The sequence below is a fragment of the Phyllobates terribilis genome, unplaced genomic scaffold, assembly GCF_046119375.1.
Source record: "Phyllobates terribilis strain yellow unplaced genomic scaffold, ASM4611937v1 Scaffold_1248__1_contigs__length_344610, whole genome shotgun sequence".
Lineage (NCBI taxonomy): Eukaryota > Metazoa > Chordata > Amphibia > Anura > Dendrobatidae > Phyllobates > Phyllobates terribilis.
In genome coordinates, this window is record NW_027364008.1 from 184,865 (window position 1) to 204,378 (window position 19,514).

Sequence of the window (19,514 nt, forward strand, 5' to 3'; positions counted from 1 at the left end):
ACTGGTTCGATTCCTGCTATGGGAGAGACTTTTTTTTGGGGACTAGTGTCCACATTCCAAAGCCAACACGTGCCTTGCAGACAGAATCAGTTTAGGTTGGAACTGCTCTTTGCAGCCAAAAATGCAGACCACCAGGTTTTTTGGATATTTATTTGCACAAAAGCTTATTTGATGTCATATCTCAAACCATTCATATCTCTCACTTTTAATTCCTGGGTGTTAAGGGACTCAACAAGCCTTTATCCCTGTTTGTCATTGGAGCTCCCCTTCCATCAATTGGTGATATTTTGCTACTGAATGGAAAAGAGCTGTGACTCTCTAGCCAAGATGGTTGCAAAATCAGTTAAGGAAACACGGTACCAGTGCCCCATGTGAGAATCGAACTCATGACCTTCAGATTACGAGACTGACGCGCTACCTGCTGCGCTAATGAGGCAAAATGCACGTAATAATCTGCGGAAGTTGCTTGTGCAAAGCAGTACACCTCTTTTTTTTCATATTGTAAGTGAGCTGGCAGTACATCTTCTCCCATATGGTCTAGCGGTTAGGATTCCTGGTTTTCACCCAGGCGGCCCGGGTTCGACTCCCGGTATGGGAACGCATCCTTTTCTGCACCGCTGCCAACATTCAAAAACTGACGCGTGTTTTTTAGTCAAACGTATTTCAAGTAGGATTTGTTTTTTTCAGGCAAAAATGCTGAACGCCCGCGTTTTGGCACTTCATTCTGACCCTTCACACAAGATTCAATTTGGATTCGTAGCTCAACTCATTCTCAACCACCCCTTTTTACACTAAAGTGTCAAGGGACTCAACAACTCATGGGTCCGGTAAGTTATTTGGATTCCCATTTCCTTTCTAATGGAAAAAGTTGTAGAATTGAATGGAAAAGTTCTAAGTTGGTGACAAAATCTCTCGAGAAAAGGAGGGAACAGTGCCCCGTGTGAGGCTCAAACTCACGAGCTTCAGATTATGAGACTGACGTGCTACCTACTGCGCTAACGAGGCAAGCTGTACCTGCAGATCTGCAGAAGTTTATTGTGCATAGCAGAAAACTTTTTTTTTTCATAATGTCACTGAGACATTAGTGCATCTTTTCCCATATGGTCTAGCGGTTAGGATTCCTGGCTCTCACCCAGGTGGCCCGGGTTTGACTCCCGGTATGGGAATGCATCTTTATCTTAGCTACTGCCACCATTCAAAGACTGACACGTGTTTTTCAATCAAAAATGTTTCTGGTAGATTTTCACTTTGCAACAAAAATACTTAACATTGGCGATGCATTATGACTTTTGCAAAAGATTTCCTTTTGTTTCATAGCTTAAGCCTTTTTCAACTACACAGTTTTACACAAAAGTGTCAAGGGACTCAACAAGCCATGTGTCCTGTCTGTCATTAGGGCTCCCATGTTCTTTCTAATCGGAAACAGTTTAGAACTGAATTGGAAAGTTCAGAGTTAGTGACAAAATCTCTTGAGAAAAGGAGGATGCCACGTGTGAGCAAAAAACTCATGATCTTCAAATTATTCAACTGACGTGCCAAAAACCTTGACCATGTAGCGTGTTTCAGCTCTTGTAATGTTGATGTTTTGTATTCAAAGCAAAACACTCTTTTTTTTTTTTTTTTTTTTTTTTTTTTACACCTGTCTTGCTGTTTACTGTACTGCTTACACCATGTGGAGAAAGACTTAGTTAGTATTCCTGGTTGACTGGTTCGATTCCTGCTATGGGAGAGACTTTTTTTTGGGGACTAGTGTCCACATTCCAAAGCCAACACGTGCCTTGCAGACAGAATCAGTTTAGGTTGGAACTGCTCTTTGCAGCCAAAAATGCAGACCACCAGGTTTTTTGGATATTTATTTGCACAAAAGCTTATTTGATGTCATATCTCAAACCATTCATATCTCTCACTTTTAATTCCTGGGTGTTAAGGGACTCAACAAGCCTTTATCCCTGTTTGTCATTGGAGCTCCCCTTCCATCAATTGGTGATATTTTGCTACTGAATGGAAAAGAGCTGTGACTCTCTAGCCAAGATGGTTGCAAAATCAGTTAAGGAAACACGGTACCAGTGCCCCATGTGAGAATCGAACTCATGACCTTCAGATTACGAGACTGACGCGCTACCTGCTGCGCTAACGAGGCAAAATGCACGTAATAATCTGCGGAAGTTGCTTGTGCAAAGCAGTACACCTCTTTTTTTTCATATTGTAAGTGAGCTGGCAGTACATCTTCTCCCATATGGTCTAGCGGTTAGGATTCCTGGTTTTCACCCAGGTGGCCCGGGTTCGACTCCCGGTATGGGAACGCATCCTTTTCTGCACCGCTGCCAACATTCAAAAACTGACGCGTGTTTTTTAGTCAAACGTATTTCAAGTAGGATTTGTTTTTTTCAGGCAAAAATGCTGAACGCCCGCGTTTTGGCACTTCATTCTGACCCTTCACACAAGATTCAATTTGGATTCGTAGCTCAACTCATTCTCAACCACCCCTTTTTACACTAAAGTGTCAAGGGACTCAACAACTCATGGGTCCGGTAAGTTATTTGGATTCCCATTTCCTTTCTAATGGAAAAAGTTGTAGAATTGAATGGAAAAGTTCTAAGTTGGTGACAAAATCTCTCGAGAAAAGGAGGGAACAGTGCCCCGTGTGAGGCTCGAACTCACGAGCTTCAGATTATGAGACTGACGTGCTACCTACTGCGCTAACGAGGCAAGCTGTACCTGCAGATCTGCAGAAGTTTATTGTGCATAGCAGAAAACTTTTTTTTTTCATAATGTCACTGAGACATTAGTGCATCTTTTCCCATATGGTCTAGCGGTTAGGATTCCTGGCTCTCACCCAGGTGGCCCGGGTTTGACTCCCGGTATGGGAATGCATCTTTATCTTAGCTACTGCCACCATTCAAAGACTGACACGTGTTTTTCAATCAAAAATGTTTCTGGTAGATTTTCACTTTGCAACAAAAATACTTAACATTGGCGATGCATTATGACTTTTGCAAAAGATTTCCTTTTGTTTCATAGCTTAAGCCTTTTTCAACTACACAGTTTTACACAAAAGTGTCAAGGGACTCAACAAGCCATGTGTCCTGTCTGTCATTAGGGCTCCCATGTTCTTTCTAATCGGAAACAGTTTAGAACTGAATTGGAAAGTTCAGAGTTAGTGACAAAATCTCTTGAGAAAAGGAGGATGCCACGTGTGAGCAAAAAACTCATGATCTTCAAATTATTCAACTGACGTGCCAAAAACCTTGACCATGTAGCGTGTTTCAGCTCTTGTAATGTTGATGTTTTGTATTCAAAGCAAAACACTCTTTTTTTTTTTTTTTTTTTTACACCTGTCTTGCTGTTTACTGTACTGCTTACACCATGTGGAGAAAGACTTAGTTAGTATTCCTGGTTGACTGGTTCGATTCCTGCTATGGGAGAGACTTTTTTTTGGGGACTAGTGTCCACATTCCAAAGCCAACACGTGCCTTGCAGACAGAATCAGTTTAGGTTGGAACTGCTCTTTGCAGCCAAAAATGCAGACCACCAGGTTTTTTGGATATTTATTTGCACAAAAGCTTATTTGATGTCATATCTCAAACCATTCATATCTCTCACTTTTAATTCCTGGGTGTTAAGGGACTCAACAAGCCTTTATCCCTGTTTGTCATTGGAGCTCCCCTTCCATCAATTGGTGATATTTTGCTACTGAATGGAAAAGAGCTGTGACTCTCTAGCCAAGATGGTTGCAAAATCAGTTAAGGAAACACGGTACCAGTGCCCCATGTGAGAATCGAACTCATGACCTTCAGATTACGAGACTGACGCGCTACCTGCTGCGCTAATGAGGCAAAATGCACGTAATAATCTGCGGAAGTTGCTTGTGCAAAGCAGTACACCTCTTTTTTTTCATATTGTAAGTGAGCTGGCAGTACATCTTCTCCCATATGGTCTAGCGGTTAGGATTCCTGGTTTTCACCCAGGCGGCCCGGGTTCGACTCCCGGTATGGGAACGCATCCTTTTCTGCACCGCTGCCAACATTCAAAAACTGACGCGTGTTTTTTAGTCAAACGTATTTCAAGTAGGATTTGTTTTTTTCAGGCAAAAATGCTGAACGCCCGCGTTTTGGCACTTCATTCTGACCCTTCACACAAGATTCAATTTGGATTCGTAGCTCAACTCATTCTCAACCACCCCTTTTTACACTAAAGTGTCAAGGGACTCAACAACTCATGGGTCCGGTAAGTTATTTGGATTCCCATTTCCTTTCTAATGGAAAAAGTTGTAGAATTGAATGGAAAAGTTCTAAGTTGGTGACAAAATCTCTCGAGAAAAGGAGGGAACAGTGCCCCGTGTGAGGCTCAAACTCACGAGCTTCAGATTATGAGACTGACGTGCTACCTACTGCGCTAACGAGGCAAGCTGTAACTGCAGATCTGCAGAAGTTTATTGTGCATAGCAGAAAACTTTTTTTTTTCATAATGTCACTGAGACATTAGTGCATCTTTTCCCATATGGTCTAGCGGTTAGGATTCCTGGCTCTCACCCAGGTGGCCCGGGTTTGACTCCCGGTATGGGAATGCATCTTTATCTTAGCTACTGCCACCATTCAAAGACTGACACGTGTTTTTCAATCAAAAATGTTTCTGGTAGATTTTCACTTTGCAACAAAAATACTTAACATTGGCGATGCATTATGACTTTTGCAAAAGATTTCCTTTTGTTTCATAGCTTAAGCCTTTTTCAACTACACAGTTTTACACAAAAGTGTCAAGGGACTCAACAAGCCATGTGTCCTGTCTGTCATTAGGGCTCCCATGTTCTTTCTAATCGGAAACAGTTTAGAACTGAATTGGAAAGTTCAGAGTTAGTGACAAAATCTCTTGAGAAAAGGAGGATGCCACGTGTGAGCAAAAAACTCATGATCTTCAAATTATTCAACTGACGTGCCAAAAACCTTGACCATGTAGCGTGTTTCAGCTCTTGTAATGTTGATGTTTTGTATTCAAAGCAAAACACTCTTTTTTTTTTTTTTTTTTTTTACACCTGTCTTGCTGTTTACTGTACTGCTTACACCATGTGGAGAAAGACTTAGTTAGTATTCCTGGTTGACTGGTTCGATTCCTGCTATGGGAGAGACTTTTTTTTGGGGACTAGTGTCCACATTCCAAAGCCAACACGTGCCTTGCAGACAGAATCAGTTTAGGTTGGAACTGCTCTTTGCAGCCAAAAATGCAGACCACCAGGTTTTTTGGATATTTATTTGCACAAAAGCTTATTTGATGTCATATCTCAAACCATTCATATCTCTCACTTTTAATTCCTGGGTGTTAAGGGACTCAACAAGCCTTTATCCCTGTTTGTCATTGGAGCTCCCCTTCCATCAATTGGTGATATTTTGCTACTGAATGGAAAAGAGCTGTGACTCTCTAGCCAAGATGGTTGCAAAATCAGTTAAGGAAACACGGTACCAGTGCCCCATGTGAGAATCGAACTCATGACCTTCAGATTACGAGACTGACGCGCTACCTGCTGCGCTAACGAGGCAAAATGCACGTAATAATCTGCGGAAGTTGCTTGTGCAAAGCAGTACACCTCTTTTTTTTCATATTGTAAGTGAGCTGGCAGTACATCTTCTCCCATATGGTCTAGCGGTTAGGATTCCTGGTTTTCACCCAGGTGGCCCGGGTTCGACTCCCGGTATGGGAACGCATCCTTTTCTGCACCGCTGCCAACATTCAAAAACTGACGCGTGTTTTTTAGTCAAACGTATTTCAAGTAGGATTTGTTTTTTTCAGGCAAAAATGCTGAACGCCCGCGTTTTGGCACTTCATTCTGACCCTTCACACAAGATTCAATTTGGATTCGTAGCTCAACTCATTCTCAACCACCCCTTTTTACACTAAAGTGTCAAGGGACTCAACAACTCATGGGTCCGGTAAGTTATTTGGATTCCCATTTCCTTTCTAATGGAAAAAGTTGTAGAATTGAATGGAAAAGTTCTAAGTTGGTGACAAAATCTCTCGAGAAAAGGAGGGAACAGTGCCCCGTGTGAGGCTCGAACTCACGAGCTTCAGATTATGAGACTGACGTGCTACCTACTGCGCTAACGAGGCAAGCTGTACCTGCAGATCTGCAGAAGTTTATTGTGCATAGCAGAAAACTTTTTTTTTTCATAATGTCACTGAGACATTAGTGCATCTTTTCCCATATGGTCTAGCGGTTAGGATTCCTGGCTCTCACCCAGGTGGCCCGGGTTTGACTCCCGGTATGGGAATGCATCTTTATCTTAGCTACTGCCACCATTCAAAGACTGACACGTGTTTTTCAATCAAAAATGTTTCTGGTAGATTTTCACTTTGCAACAAAAATACTTAACATTGGCGATGCATTATGACTTTTGCAAAAGATTTCCTTTTGTTTCATAGCTTAAGCCTTTTTCAACTACACAGTTTTACACAAAAGTGTCAAGGGACTCAACAAGCCATGTGTCCTGTCTGTCATTAGGGCTCCCATGTTCTTTCTAATCGGAAACAGTTTAGAACTGAATTGGAAAGTTCAGAGTTAGTGACAAAATCTCTTGAGAAAAGGAGGATGCCACGTGTGAGCAAAAAACTCATGATCTTCAAATTATTCAACTGACGTGCCAAAAACCTTGACCATGTAGCGTGTTTCAGCTCTTGTAATGTTGATGTTTTGTATTCAAAGCAAAACACTCTTTTTTTTTTTTTTTTTTTTACACCTGTCTTGCTGTTTACTGTACTGCTTACACCATGTGGAGAAAGACTTAGTTAGTATTCCTGGTTGACTGGTTCGATTCCTGCTATGGGAGAGACTTTTTTTTGGGGACTAGTGTCCACATTCCAAAGCCAACACGTGCCTTGCAGACAGAATCAGTTTAGGTTGGAACTGCTCTTTGCAGCCAAAAATGCAGACCACCAGGTTTTTTGGATATTTATTTGCACAAAAGCTTATTTGATGTCATATCTCAAACCATTCATATCTCTCACTTTTAATTCCTGGGTGTTAAGGGACTCAACAAGCCTTTATCCCTGTTTGTCATTGGAGCTCCCCTTCCATCAATTGGTGATATTTTGCTACTGAATGGAAAAGAGCTGTGACTCTCTAGCCAAGATGGTTGCAAAATCAGTTAAGGAAACACGGTACCAGTGCCCCATGTGAGAATCGAACTCATGACCTTCAGATTACGAGACTGACGCGCTACCTGCTGCGCTAATGAGGCAAAATGCACGTAATAATCTGCGGAAGTTGCTTGTGCAAAGCAGTACACCTCTTTTTTTTCATATTGTAAGTGAGCTGGCAGTACATCTTCTCCCATATCGTCTAGCGGTTAGGATTCCTGGTTTTCACCCAGGCGGCCCGGGTTCGACTCCCGGTATGGGAACGCATCCTTTTCTGCACCGCTGCCAACATTCAAAAACTGACGCGTGTTTTTTAGTCAAACGTATTTCAAGTAGGATTTGTTTTTTTCAGGCAAAAATGCTGAACGCCCGCGTTTTGGCACTTCATTCTGACCCTTCACACAAGATTCAATTTGGATTCGTAGCTCAACTCATTCTCAACCACCCCTTTTTACACTAAAGTGTCAAGGGACTCAACAACTCATGGGTCCGGTAAGTTATTTGGATTCCCATTTCCTTTCTAATGGAAAAAGTTGTAGAATTGAATGGAAAAGTTCTAAGTTGGTGACAAAATCTCTCGAGAAAAGGAGGGAACAGTGCCCCGTGTGAGGCTCGAACTCACGAGCTTCAGATTATGAGACTGACGTGCTACCTACTGCGCTAACGAGGCAAGCTGTACCTGCAGATCTGCAGAAGTTTATTGTGCATAGCAGAAAACTTTTTTTTTTCATAATGTCACTGAGACATTAGTGCATCTTTTCCCATATGGTCTAGCGGTTAGGATTCCTGGCTCTCACCCAGGTGGCCCGGGTTTGACTCCCGGTATGGGAATGCATCTTTATCTTAGCTACTGCCACCATTCAAAGACTGACACGTGTTTTTCAATCAAAAATGTTTCTGGTAGATTTTCACTTTGCAACAAAAATACTTAACATTGGCGATGCATTATGACTTTTGCAAAAGATTTCCTTTTGTTTCATAGCTTAAGCCTTTTTCAACTACACAGTTTTACACAAAAGTGTCAAGGGACTCAACAAGCCATGTGTCCTGTCTGTCATTAGGGCTCCCATGTTCTTTCTAATCGGAAACAGTTTAGAACTGAATTGGAAAGTTCAGAGTTAGTGACAAAATCTCTTGAGAAAAGGAGGATGCCACGTGTGAGCAAAAAACTCATGATCTTCAAATTATTCAACTGACGTGCCAAAAACCTTGACCATGTAGCGTGTTTCAGCTCTTGTAATGTTGATGTTTTGTATTCAAAGCAAAACACTCTTTTTTTTTTTTTTTTTTTTTTTTTTTTTACACCTGTCTTGCTGTTTACTGTACTGCTTACACCATGTGGAGAAAGACTTAGTTAGTATTCCTGGTTGACTGGTTCGATTCCTGCTATGGGAGAGACTTTTTTTTGGGGACTAGTGTCCACATTCCAAAGCCAACACGTGCCTTGCAGACAGAATCAGTTTAGGTTGGAACTGCTCTTTGCAGCCAAAAATGCAGACCACCAGGTTTTTTGGATATTTATTTGCACAAAAGCTTATTTGATGTCATATCTCAAACCATTCATATCTCTCACTTTTAATTCCTGGGTGTTAAGGGACTCAACAAGCCTTTATCCCTGTTTGTCATTGGAGCTCCCCTTCCATCAATTGGTGATATTTTGCTACTGAATGGAAAAGAGCTGTGACTCTCTAGCCAAGATGGTTGCAAAATCAGTTAAGGAAACACGGTACCAGTGCCCCATGTGAGAATCGAACTCATGACCTTCAGATTACGAGACTGACGCGCTACCTGCTGCGCTAACGAGGCAAAATGCACGTAATAATCTGCGGAAGTTGCTTGTGCATAGCAGTACACCTCTTTTTTTTCATATTGTAAGTGAGCTGGCAGTACATCTTCTCCCATATGGTCTAGCGGTTAGGATTCCTGGTTTTCACCCAGGTGGCCCGGGTTCGACTCCCGGTATGGGAACGCATCCTTTTCTGCACCGCTGCCAACATTCAAAAACTGACGCGTGTTTTTTAGTCAAACGTATTTCAAGTAGGATTTGTTTTTTTCAGGCAAAAATGCTGAACGCCCGCGTTTTGGCACTTCATTCTGACCCTTCACACAAGATTCAATTTGGATTCGTAGCTCAACTCATTCTCAACCACCCCTTTTTACACTAAAGTGTCAAGGGACTCAACAACTCATGGGTCCGGTAAGTTATTTGGATTCCCATTTCCTTTCTAATGGAAAAAGTTGTAGAATTGAATGGAAAAGTTCTAAGTTGGTGACAAAATCTCTCGAGAAAAGGAGGGAACAGTGCCCCGTGTGAGGCTCGAACTCACGAGCTTCAGATTATGAGACTGACGTGCTACCTACTGCGCTAACGAGGCAAGCTGTACCTGCAGATCTGCAGAAGTTTATTGTGCATAGCAGAAAACTTTTTTTTTTCATAATGTCACTGAGACATTAGTGCATCTTTTCCCATATGGTCTAGCGGTTAGGATTCCTGGCTCTCACCCAGGTGGCCCGGGTTTGACTCCCGGTATGGGAATGCATCTTTATCTTAGCTACTGCCACCATTCAAAGACTGACACGTGTTTTTCAATCAAAAATGTTTCTGGTAGATTTTCACTTTGCAACAAAAATACTTAACATTGGCGATGCATTATGACTTTTGCAAAAGATTTCCTTTTGTTTCATAGCTTAAGCCTTTTTCAACTACACAGTTTTACACAAAAGTGTCAAGGGACTCAACAAGCCATGTGTCCTGTCTGTCATTAGGGCTCCCATGTTCTTTCTAATCGGAAACAGTTTAGAACTGAATTGGAAAGTTCAGAGTTAGTGACAAAATCTCTTGAGAAAAGGAGGATGCCACGTGTGAGCAAAAAACTCATGATCTTCAAATTATTCAACTGACGTGCCAAAAACCTTGACCATGTAGCGTGTTTCAGCTCTTGTAATGTTGATGTTTTGTATTCAAAGCAAAACACTCTTTTTTTTTTTTTTTTTTTTACACCTGTCTTGCTGTTTACTGTACTGCTTACACCATGTGGAGAAAGACTTAGTTAGTATTCCTGGTTGACTGGTTCGATTCCTGCTATGGGAGAGACTTTTTTTTGGGGACTAGTGTCCACATTCCAAAGCCAACACGTGCCTTGCAGACAGAATCAGTTTAGGTTGGAACTGCTCTTTGCAGCCAAAAATGCAGACCACCAGGTTTTTTGGATATTTATTTGCACAAAAGCTTATTTGATGTCATATCTCAAACCATTCATATCTCTCACTTTTAATTCCTGGGTGTTAAGGGACTCAACAAGCCTTTATCCCTGTTTGTCATTGGAGCTCCCCTTCCATCAATTGGTGATATTTTGCTACTGAATGGAAAAGAGCTGTGACTCTCTAGCCAAGATGGTTGCAAAATCAGTTAAGGAAACACGGTACCAGTGCCCCATGTGAGAATCGAACTCATGACCTTCAGATTACGAGACTGACGCGCTACCTGCTGCGCTAATGAGGCAAAATGCACGTAATAATCTGCGGAAGTTGCTTGTGCAAAGCAGTACACCTCTTTTTTTTCATATTGTAAGTGAGCTGGCAGTACATCTTCTCCCATATGGTCTAGCGGTTAGGATTCCTGGTTTTCACCCAGGCGGCCCGGGTTCGACTCCCGGTATGGAAACGCATCCTTTTCTGCACCGCTGCCAACATTCAAAAACTGACGCGTGTTTTTTAGTCAAACGTATTTCAAGTAGGATTTGTTTTTTTCAGGCAAAAATGCTGAACGCCCGCGTTTTGGCACTTCATTCTGACCCTTCACACAAGATTCAATTTGGATTCGTAGCTCAACTCATTCTCAACCACCCCTTTTTACACTAAAGTGTCAAGGGACTCAACAACTCATGGGTCCGGTAAGTTATTTGGATTCCCATTTCCTTTCTAATGGAAAAAGTTGTAGAATTGAATGGAAAAGTTCTAAGTTGGTGACAAAATCTCTCGAGAAAAGGAGGGAACAGTGCCCCGTGTGAGGCTCGAACTCACGAGCTTCAGATTATGAGACTGACGTGCTACCTACTGCGCTAACGAGGCAAGCTGTACCTGCAGATCTGCAGAAGTTTATTGTGCATAGCAGAAAACTTTTTTTTTTCATAATGTCACTGAGACATTAGTGCATCTTTTCCCATATGGTCTAGCGGTTAGGATTCCTGGCTCTCACCCAGGTGGCCCGGGTTTGACTCCCGGTATGGGAATGCATCTTTATCTTAGCTACTGCCACCATTCAAAGACTGACACGTGTTTTTCAATCAAAAATGTTTCTGGTAGATTTTCACTTTGCAACAAAAATACTTAACATTGGCGATGCATTATGACTTTTGCAAAAGATTTCCTTTTGTTTCATAGCTTAAGCCTTTTTCAACTACACAGTTTTACACAAAAGTGTCAAGGGACTCAACAAGCCATGTGTCCTGTCTGTCATTAGGGCTCCTATGTTCTTTCTAATCGGAAACAGTTTAGAACTGAATTGGAAAGTTCAGAGTTAGTGACAAAATCTCTTGAGAAAAGGAGGATGCCACGTGTGAGCAAAAAACTCATGATCTTCAAATTATTCAACTGACGTGCCAAAAACCTTGACCATGTAGCGTGTTTCAGCTCTTGTAATGTTGATGTTTTGTATTCAAAGCAAAACACTCTTTTTTTTTTTTTTTTTTTTTTTTTTTTTACACCTGTCTTGCTGTTTACTGTACTGCTTACACCATGTGGAGAAAGACTTAGTTAGTATTCCTGGTTGACTGGTTCGATTCCTGCTATGGGAGAGACTTTTTTTTGGGGACTAGTGTCCACATTCCAAAGCCAACACGTGCCTTGCAGACAGAATCAGTTTAGGTTGGAACTGCTCTTTGCAGCCAAAAATGCAGACCACCAGGTTTTTTGGATATTTATTTGCACAAAAGCTTATTTGATGTCATATCTCAAACCATTCATATCTCTCACTTTTAATTCCTGGGTGTTAAGGGACTCAACAAGCCTTTATCCCTGTTTGTCATTGGAGCTCCCCTTCCATCAATTGGTGATATTTTGCTACTGAATGGAAAAGAGCTGTGACTCTCTAGCCAAGATGGTTGCAAAATCAGTTAAGGAAACACGGTACCAGTGCCCCATGTGAGAATCGAACTCATGACCTTCAGATTACGAGACTGACGCGCTACCTGCTGCGCTAACGAGGCAAAATGCACGTAATAATCTGCGGAAGTTGCTTGTGCAAAGCAGTACACCTCTTTTTTTTCATATTGTAAGTGAGCTGACAGTACATCTTCTCCCATATGGTCTAGCGGTTAGGATTCCTGGTTTTCACCCAGGCGGCCCGGGTTCGACTCCCGGTATGGGAACGCATCCTTTTCTGCACCGCTGCCAACATTCAAAAACTGACGCGTGTTTTTTAGTCAAACGTATTTCAAGTAGGATTTGTTTTTTTCAGGCAAAAATGCTGAACGCCCGCGTTTTGGCACTTCATTCTGACCCTTCACACAAGATTCAATTTGGATTCGTAGCTCAACTCATTCTCAACCACCCCTTTTTACACTAAAGTGTCAAGGGACTCAACAACTCATGGGTCCGGTAAGTTATTTGGATTCCCATTTCCTTTCTAATGGAAAAAGTTGTAGAATTGAATGGAAAAGTTCTAAGTTGGTGACAAAATCTCTCGAGAAAAGGAGGGAACACTCCCCTGTGTGAGGCTCGAACTCACGAGCTTCAGATTATGAGACTGACGTGCTACCTACTGCGCTAACGAGGCAAGCTGTACCTGCAGATCTGCAGAAGTTTATTGTGCATAGCAGAAAACTTTTTTTTTTCATAATGTCACTGAGACATTAGTGCATCTTTTCCCATATGGTCTAGCGGTTAGGATTCCTGGCTCTCACCCAGGTGGCCCGGGTTTGACTCCCGGTATGGGAATGCATCTTTATCTTAGCTACTGCCACCATTCAAAGACTGACACGTGTTTTTCAATCAAAAATGTTTCTGGTAGATTTTCACTTTGCAACAAAAATACTTAACATTGGCGATGCATTATGACTTTTGCAAAAGATTTCCTTTTGTTTCATAGCTTAAGCCTTTTTCAACTACACAGTTTTACACAAAAGTGTCAAGGGACTCAACAAGCCATGTGTCCTGTCTGTCATTAGGGCTCCCATGTTCTTTCTAATCGGAAACAGTTTAGAACTGAATTGGAAAGTTCAGAGTTAGTGACAAAATCTCTTGAGAAAAGAAGGATGCCACGTGTGAGCAAAAAACTCATGATCTTCAAATTATTCAACTGACGTGCCAAAAACCTTGACCATGTAGCGTGTTTCAGCTCTTGTAATGTTGATGTTTTGTATTCAAAGCAAAACACTCTTTTTTTTTTTTTTTTTTTTACACCTGTCTTGCTGTTTACTGTACTGCTTACACCATGTGGAGAAAGACTTAGTTAGTATTCCTGGTTGACTGGTTCGATTCCTGCTATGGGAGAGACTTTTTTTTGGGGACTAGTGTCCACATTCCAAAGCCAACACGTGCCTTGCAGACAGAATCAGTTTAGGTTGGAACTGCTCTTTGCAGCCAAAAATGCAGACCACCAGGTTTTTTGGATATTTATTTGCACAAAAGCTTATTTGATGTCATATCTCAAACCATTCATATCTCTCACTTTTAATTCCTGGGTGTTAAGGGACTCAACAAGCCTTTATCCCTGTTTGTCATTGGAGCTCCCCTTCCATCAATTGGTGATATTTTGCTACTGAATGGAAAAGAGCTGTGACTCTCTAGCCAAGATGGTTGCAAAATCAGTTAAGGAAACACGGTACCAGTGCCCCATGTGAGAATCGAACTCATGACCTTCAGATTACGAGACTGACGCGCTACCTGCTGCGCTAACGAGGCAAAATGCACGTAATAATCTGCGGAAGTTGCTTGTGCAAAGCAGTACACCTCTTTTTTTTCATATTGTAAGTGAGCTGACAGTACATCTTCTCCCATATGGTCTAGCGGTTAGGATTCCTGGTTTTCACCCAGGCGGCCCGGGTTCGACTCCCGGTATGGGAACGCATCCTTTTCTGCACCGCTGCCAACATTCAAAAACTGACGCGTGTTTTTTAGTCAAACGTATTTCAAGTAGGATTTGTTTTTTTCAGGCAAAAATGCTGAACGCCCGCGTTTTGGCACTTCATTCTGACCCTTCACACAAGATTCAATTTGGATTCGTAGCTCAACTCATTCTCAACCACCCCTTTTTACACTAAAGTGTCAAGGGACTCAACAACTCATGGGTCCGGTAAGTTATTTGGATTCCCATTTCCTTTCTAATGGAAAAAGTTGTAGAATTGAATGGAAAAGTTCTAAGTTGGTGACAAAATCTCTCGAGAAAAGGAGGGAACACTCCCCTGTGTGAGGCTCGAACTCACGAGCTTCAGATTATGAGACTGACGTGCTACCTACTGCGCTAACGAGGCAAGCTGTACCTGCAGATCTGCAGAAGTTTATTGTGCATAGCAGAAAACTTTTTTTTTTCATAATGTCACTGAGACATTAGTGCATCTTTTCCCATATGGTCTAGCGGTTAGGATTCCTGGCTCTCACCCAGGTGGCCCGGGTTTGACTCCCGGTATGGGAATGCATCTTTATCTTAGCTACTGCCACCATTCAAAGACTGACACGTGTTTTTCAATCAAAAATGTTTCTGGTAGATTTTCACTTTGCAACAAAAATACTTAACATTGGCGATGCATTATGACTTTTGCAAAAGATTTCCTTTTGTTTCATAGCTTAAGCCTTTTTCAACTACACAGTTTTACACAAAAGTGTCAAGGGACTCAACAAGCCATGTGTCCTGTCTGTCATTAGGGCTCCCATGTTCTTTCTAATCGGAAACAGTTTAGAACTGAATTGGAAAGTTCAGAGTTAGTGACAAAATCTCTTGAGAAAAGAAGGATGCCACGTGTGAGCAAAAAACTCATGATCTTCAAATTATTCAACTGACGTGCCAAAAACCTTGACCATGTAGCGTGTTTCAGCTCTTGTAATGTTGATGTTTTGTATTCAAAGCAAAACACTCTTTTTTTTTTTTTTTTTTTTACACCTGTCTTGCTGTTTACTGTACTGCTTACACCATGTGGAGAAAGACTTAGTTAGTATTCCTGGTTGACTGGTTCGATTCCTGCTATGGGAGAGACTTTTTTTTGGGGACTAGTGTCCACATTCCAAAGCCAACACGTGCCTTGCAGACAGAATCAGTTTAGGTTGGAACTGCTCTTTGCAGCCAAAAATGCAGACCACCAGGTTTTTTGGATATTTATTTGCACAAAAGCTTATTTGATGTCATATCTCAAACCATTCATATCTCTCACTTTTAATTCCTGGGTGTTAAGGGACTCAACAAGCCTTTATCCCTGTTTGTCATTGGAGCTCCCCTTCCATCAATTGGTGATATTTTGCTACTGAATGGAAAAGAGCTGTGACTCTCTAGCCAAGATGGTTGCAAAATCAGTTAAGGAAACACGGTACCAGTGCCCCATGTGAGAATCGAACTCATGACCTTCAGATTACGAGACTGACGCGCTACCTGCTGCGCTAACGAGGCAAAATGCACGTAAAAATCTGTGGAAGTTGCTTGTGCAAAGCAGTACACCTCTTTTTTTTCATATTGTAAGTGAGCTGGCAGTACATCTTCTCCCATATGGTCTAGCGGTTAGGATTCCTGGTTTTCACCCAGGCGGCCCGGGTTCGACTCCCGGTATGGGAACGCATCCTTTTCTGCACCGCTGCCAACATTCAAAAACTGACGCGTGTTTTTTAGTCAAACGTATTTCAAGTAGGATTTGTTTTTTTCAGGCAAAAATGCTGAACGCCCGCGTTTTGGCACTTCATTCTGACCCTTCACACAAGATTCAATTTGGATTCGTAGCTCAACTCATTCTCAACCACCCCTTTTTACACTAAAGTGTCAAGGGACTCAACAACTCATGGGTCCGGTAAGTTATTTGGATTCCCATTTCCTTTCTAATGGAAAAAGTTGTAGAATTGAATGGAAAAGTTCTAAGTTGGTGACAAAATCTCTCGAGAAAAGGAGGGAACAGTGCCCCGTGTGAGGCTCGAACTCACGAGCTTCAGATTATGAGACTGACGTGCTACCTACTGCGCTAACGAGGCAAGCTGTACCTGCAGATCTGCAGAAGTTTATTGTGCATAGCAGAAAACTTTTTTTTTTCATAATGTCACTGAGACATTAGTGCATCTTTTCCCATATGGTCTAGCGGTTAGGATTCCTGGCTCTCACCCAGGTGGCCCGGGTTTGACTCCCGGTATGGGAATGCATCTTTATCTTAGCTACTGCCACCATTCAAAGACTGACACGTGTTTTTCAATCAAAAATGTTTCTGGTAGATTTTCACTTTGCAACAAAAATACTTAACATTGGCGATGCATTATGACTTTTGCAAAAGATTTCCTTTTGTTTCATAGCTTAAGCCTTTTTCAACTACACAGTTTTACACAAAAGTGTCAAGGGACTCAACAAGCCATGTGTCCTGTCTGTCATTAGGGCTCCCATGTTCTTTCTAATCGGAAACAGTTTAGAACTGAATTGGAAAGTTCAGAGTTAGTGACAAAATCTCTTGAGAAAAGGAGGATGCCACGTGTGAGCAAAAAACTCATGATCTTCAAATTATTCAACTGACGTGCCAAAAACCTTGACCATGTAGCGTGTTTCAGCTCTTGTAATGTTGATGTTTTGTATTCAAAGCAAAACACTCTTTTTTTTTTTTTTTTTACACCTGTCTTGCTGTTTACTGTACTGCTTACACCATGTGGAGAAAGACTTAGTTAGTATTCCTGGTTGACTGGTTCGATTCCTGCTATGGGAGAGACTTTTTTTTGGGGACTAGTGTCCACATTCCAAAGCCAACACGTGCCTTGCAGACAGAATCAGTTTAGGTTGGAACTGCTCTTTGCAGCCAAAAATGCAGACCACCAGGTTTTTTGGATATTTATTTGCACAAAAGCTTATTTGATGTCATATCTCAAACCATTCATATCTCTCACTTTTAATTCCTGGGTGTTAAGGGACTCAACAAGCCTTTATCCCTGTTTGTCATTGGAGCTCCCCTTCCATCAATTGGTGATATTTTGCTACTGAATGGAAAAGAGCTGTGACTCTCTAGCCAAGATGGTTGCAAAATCAGTTAAGGAAACACGGTACCAGTGCCCCATGTGAGAATCGAACTCATGACCTTCAGATTACGAGACTGACGCGCTACCTGCTGCGCTAACGAGGCAAAATGCACGTAATAATCTGCGGAAGTTGCTTGTGCAAAGCAGTACACCTCTTTTTTTTCATATTGTAAGTGAGCTGGCAGTACATCTTCTCCCATATGGTCTAGCGGTTAGGATTCCTGGTTTTCACCCAGGCGGCCCGGGTTCGACTCCCGGTATGGGAACGCATCCTTTTCTGCACCGCTGCCAACATTCAAAAACTGACGCGTGTTTTTTAGTCAAACGTATTTCAAGTAGGATTTGTTTTTTTCAGGCAAAAATGCTGAACGCCCGCGTTTTGGCACTTCATTCTGACCCTTCACACAAGATTCAATTTGGATTCGTAGCTCAACTCATTCTCAACCACCCCTTTTTACACTAAAGTGTCAAGGGACTCAACAACTCATGGGTCCGGTAAGTTATTTGGATTCCCATTTCCTTTCTAATGGAAAAAGTTGTAGAATTGAATGGAAAAGTTCTAAGTTGGTGACAAAATCTCTCGAGAAAAGGAGGGAACACTCCCCTGTGTGAGGCTCGAACTCACGAGCTTCAGATTATGAGACTGACGTGCTACCTACTGCGCTAACGAGGCAAGCTGTACCTGCAGATCTGCAGAAGTTTATTGTGCATAGCAGAAAACTTTTTTTTTTCATAATGTCACTGAGACATTAGTGCATCTTTTCCCATATGGTCTAGCGGTTAGGATTCCTGGCTCTCACCCAGGTGGCCCGGGTTTGACTCCCGGTATGGGAATGCATCTTTATCTTAGCTACTGCCACCATTCAAAGACTGACACGTGTTTTTCAATCAAAAATGTTTCTGGTAGATTTTCACTTTGCAACAAAAATACTTAACATTGGCGATGCATTATGACTTTTGCAAAAGATTTCCTTTTGTTTCATAGCTTAAGCCTTTTTCAACTACACAGTTTTACACAAAAGTGTCAAGGGACTCAACAAGCCATGTGTCCTGTCTGTCATTAGGGCTCCCATGTTCTTTCTAATCGGAAACAGTTTAGAACTGAATTGGAAAGTTCAGAGTTAGTGACAAAATCTCTTGAGAAAAGAAGGATGCCACGTGTGAGCAAAAAACTCATGATCTTCAAATTATTCAACTGACGTGCCAAAAACCTTGACCATGTAGCGTGTTTCAGCTCTTGTAATGTTGATGTTTTGTATTCAAAGCAAAACACTCTTTTTTTTTTTTTTTTTTTTTTTACACCTGTCTTGCTGTTTACTGTACTGCTTACACCATGTGGAGAAAGACTTAGTTAGTATTCCTGGTTGACTGGTTCGATTCCTGCTATGGGAGAGACTTTTTTTTGGGGACTAGTGTCCACATTCCAAAGCCAACACGTGCCTTGCAGACAGAATCAGTTTAGGTTGGAACTGCTCTTTGCAGCCAAAAATGCAGACCACCAGGTTTTTTGGATATTTATTTGCACAAAAGCTTATTTGATGTCATATCTCAAACCATTCATATCTCTCACTTTTAATTCCTGGGTGTTAAGGGACTCAACAAGCCTTTATCCCTGTTTGTCATTGGAGCTCCCCTTCCATCAATTGGTGATATTTTGCTACTGAATGGAAAAGAGCTGTGACTCTCTAGCCAAGATGGTTGCAAAATCAGTTAAGGAAACACGGTACCAGTGCCCCATGTGAGAATCGAACTCATGACCTTCAGATTACGAGACTGACGCGCTACCTGCTGCGCTAACGAGGCAAAATGCACGTAAAAATCTGTGGAAGTTGCTTGTGCAAAGCAGTACACCTCTTTTTTTTCATATTGTAAGTGAGCTGGCAGTACATCTTCTCCCATATGGTCTAGCGGTTAGGATTCCTGGTTTTCACCCAGGCGGCCCGGGTTCGACTCCCGGTATGGGAACGCATCCTTTTCTGCACCGCTGCCAACATTCAAAAACTGACGCGTGTTTTTTAGTCAAACGTATTTCAAGTAGGATTTGTTTTTTTCAGGCAAAAATGCTGAACGCCCGCGTTTTGGCACTTCATTCTGACCCTTCACACAAGATTCAATTTGGATTCGTAGCTCAACTCATTCTCAACCACCCCTTTTTACACTAAAGTGTCAAGGGACTCAACAACTCATGGGTCCGGTAA

At 41.9% G+C, this 19,514-nt stretch overlaps 12 non-coding genes across 12 annotated transcripts; all 12 read left to right on the forward strand.

Moving 5' to 3' along the window:
- The first annotated feature begins 526 nt into the window (after window positions 1-526).
- Window positions 527-598, forward strand: TRNAE-UUC (transfer RNA glutamic acid (anticodon UUC)). The gene has a single exon. It is a non-coding gene; the product is annotated as a tRNA-Glu (tRNA).
- A 1,632-nt stretch (window positions 599-2,230) lies between these two features.
- On the forward strand, window positions 2,231-2,302 carry TRNAE-UUC (transfer RNA glutamic acid (anticodon UUC)). The gene has a single exon. It is a non-coding gene; the product is annotated as a tRNA-Glu (tRNA).
- Window positions 2,303-3,926: 1,624 nt separating this feature from the next.
- On the forward strand, window positions 3,927-3,998 carry TRNAE-UUC (transfer RNA glutamic acid (anticodon UUC)). Its single transcript has one exon. It is a non-coding gene; the product is annotated as a tRNA-Glu (tRNA).
- Window positions 3,999-5,623: 1,625 nt separating this feature from the next.
- Window positions 5,624-5,695, forward strand: TRNAE-UUC (transfer RNA glutamic acid (anticodon UUC)). Its single transcript has one exon. It is a non-coding gene; the product is annotated as a tRNA-Glu (tRNA).
- Window positions 5,696-7,319: 1,624 nt separating this feature from the next.
- TRNAE-UUC (transfer RNA glutamic acid (anticodon UUC)) lies at window positions 7,320-7,391 on the forward strand. The gene has a single exon. It is a non-coding gene; the product is annotated as a tRNA-Glu (tRNA).
- Window positions 7,392-9,024: 1,633 nt separating this feature from the next.
- Window positions 9,025-9,096, forward strand: TRNAE-UUC (transfer RNA glutamic acid (anticodon UUC)). Its single transcript has one exon. It is a non-coding gene; the product is annotated as a tRNA-Glu (tRNA).
- Window positions 9,097-10,720: 1,624 nt separating this feature from the next.
- TRNAE-UUC (transfer RNA glutamic acid (anticodon UUC)) lies at window positions 10,721-10,792 on the forward strand. Its single transcript has one exon. It is a non-coding gene; the product is annotated as a tRNA-Glu (tRNA).
- A 1,633-nt stretch (window positions 10,793-12,425) lies between these two features.
- Window positions 12,426-12,497, forward strand: TRNAE-UUC (transfer RNA glutamic acid (anticodon UUC)). The gene has a single exon. It is a non-coding gene; the product is annotated as a tRNA-Glu (tRNA).
- A 1,624-nt stretch (window positions 12,498-14,121) lies between these two features.
- TRNAE-UUC (transfer RNA glutamic acid (anticodon UUC)) lies at window positions 14,122-14,193 on the forward strand. Its single transcript has one exon. It is a non-coding gene; the product is annotated as a tRNA-Glu (tRNA).
- A 1,624-nt stretch (window positions 14,194-15,817) lies between these two features.
- Window positions 15,818-15,889, forward strand: TRNAE-UUC (transfer RNA glutamic acid (anticodon UUC)). The gene has a single exon. It is a non-coding gene; the product is annotated as a tRNA-Glu (tRNA).
- Window positions 15,890-17,510: 1,621 nt separating this feature from the next.
- On the forward strand, window positions 17,511-17,582 carry TRNAE-UUC (transfer RNA glutamic acid (anticodon UUC)). Its single transcript has one exon. It is a non-coding gene; the product is annotated as a tRNA-Glu (tRNA).
- Window positions 17,583-19,209: 1,627 nt separating this feature from the next.
- On the forward strand, window positions 19,210-19,281 carry TRNAE-UUC (transfer RNA glutamic acid (anticodon UUC)). Its single transcript has one exon. It is a non-coding gene; the product is annotated as a tRNA-Glu (tRNA).
- The last annotated feature ends 233 nt before the right edge of the window (window positions 19,282-19,514 follow it).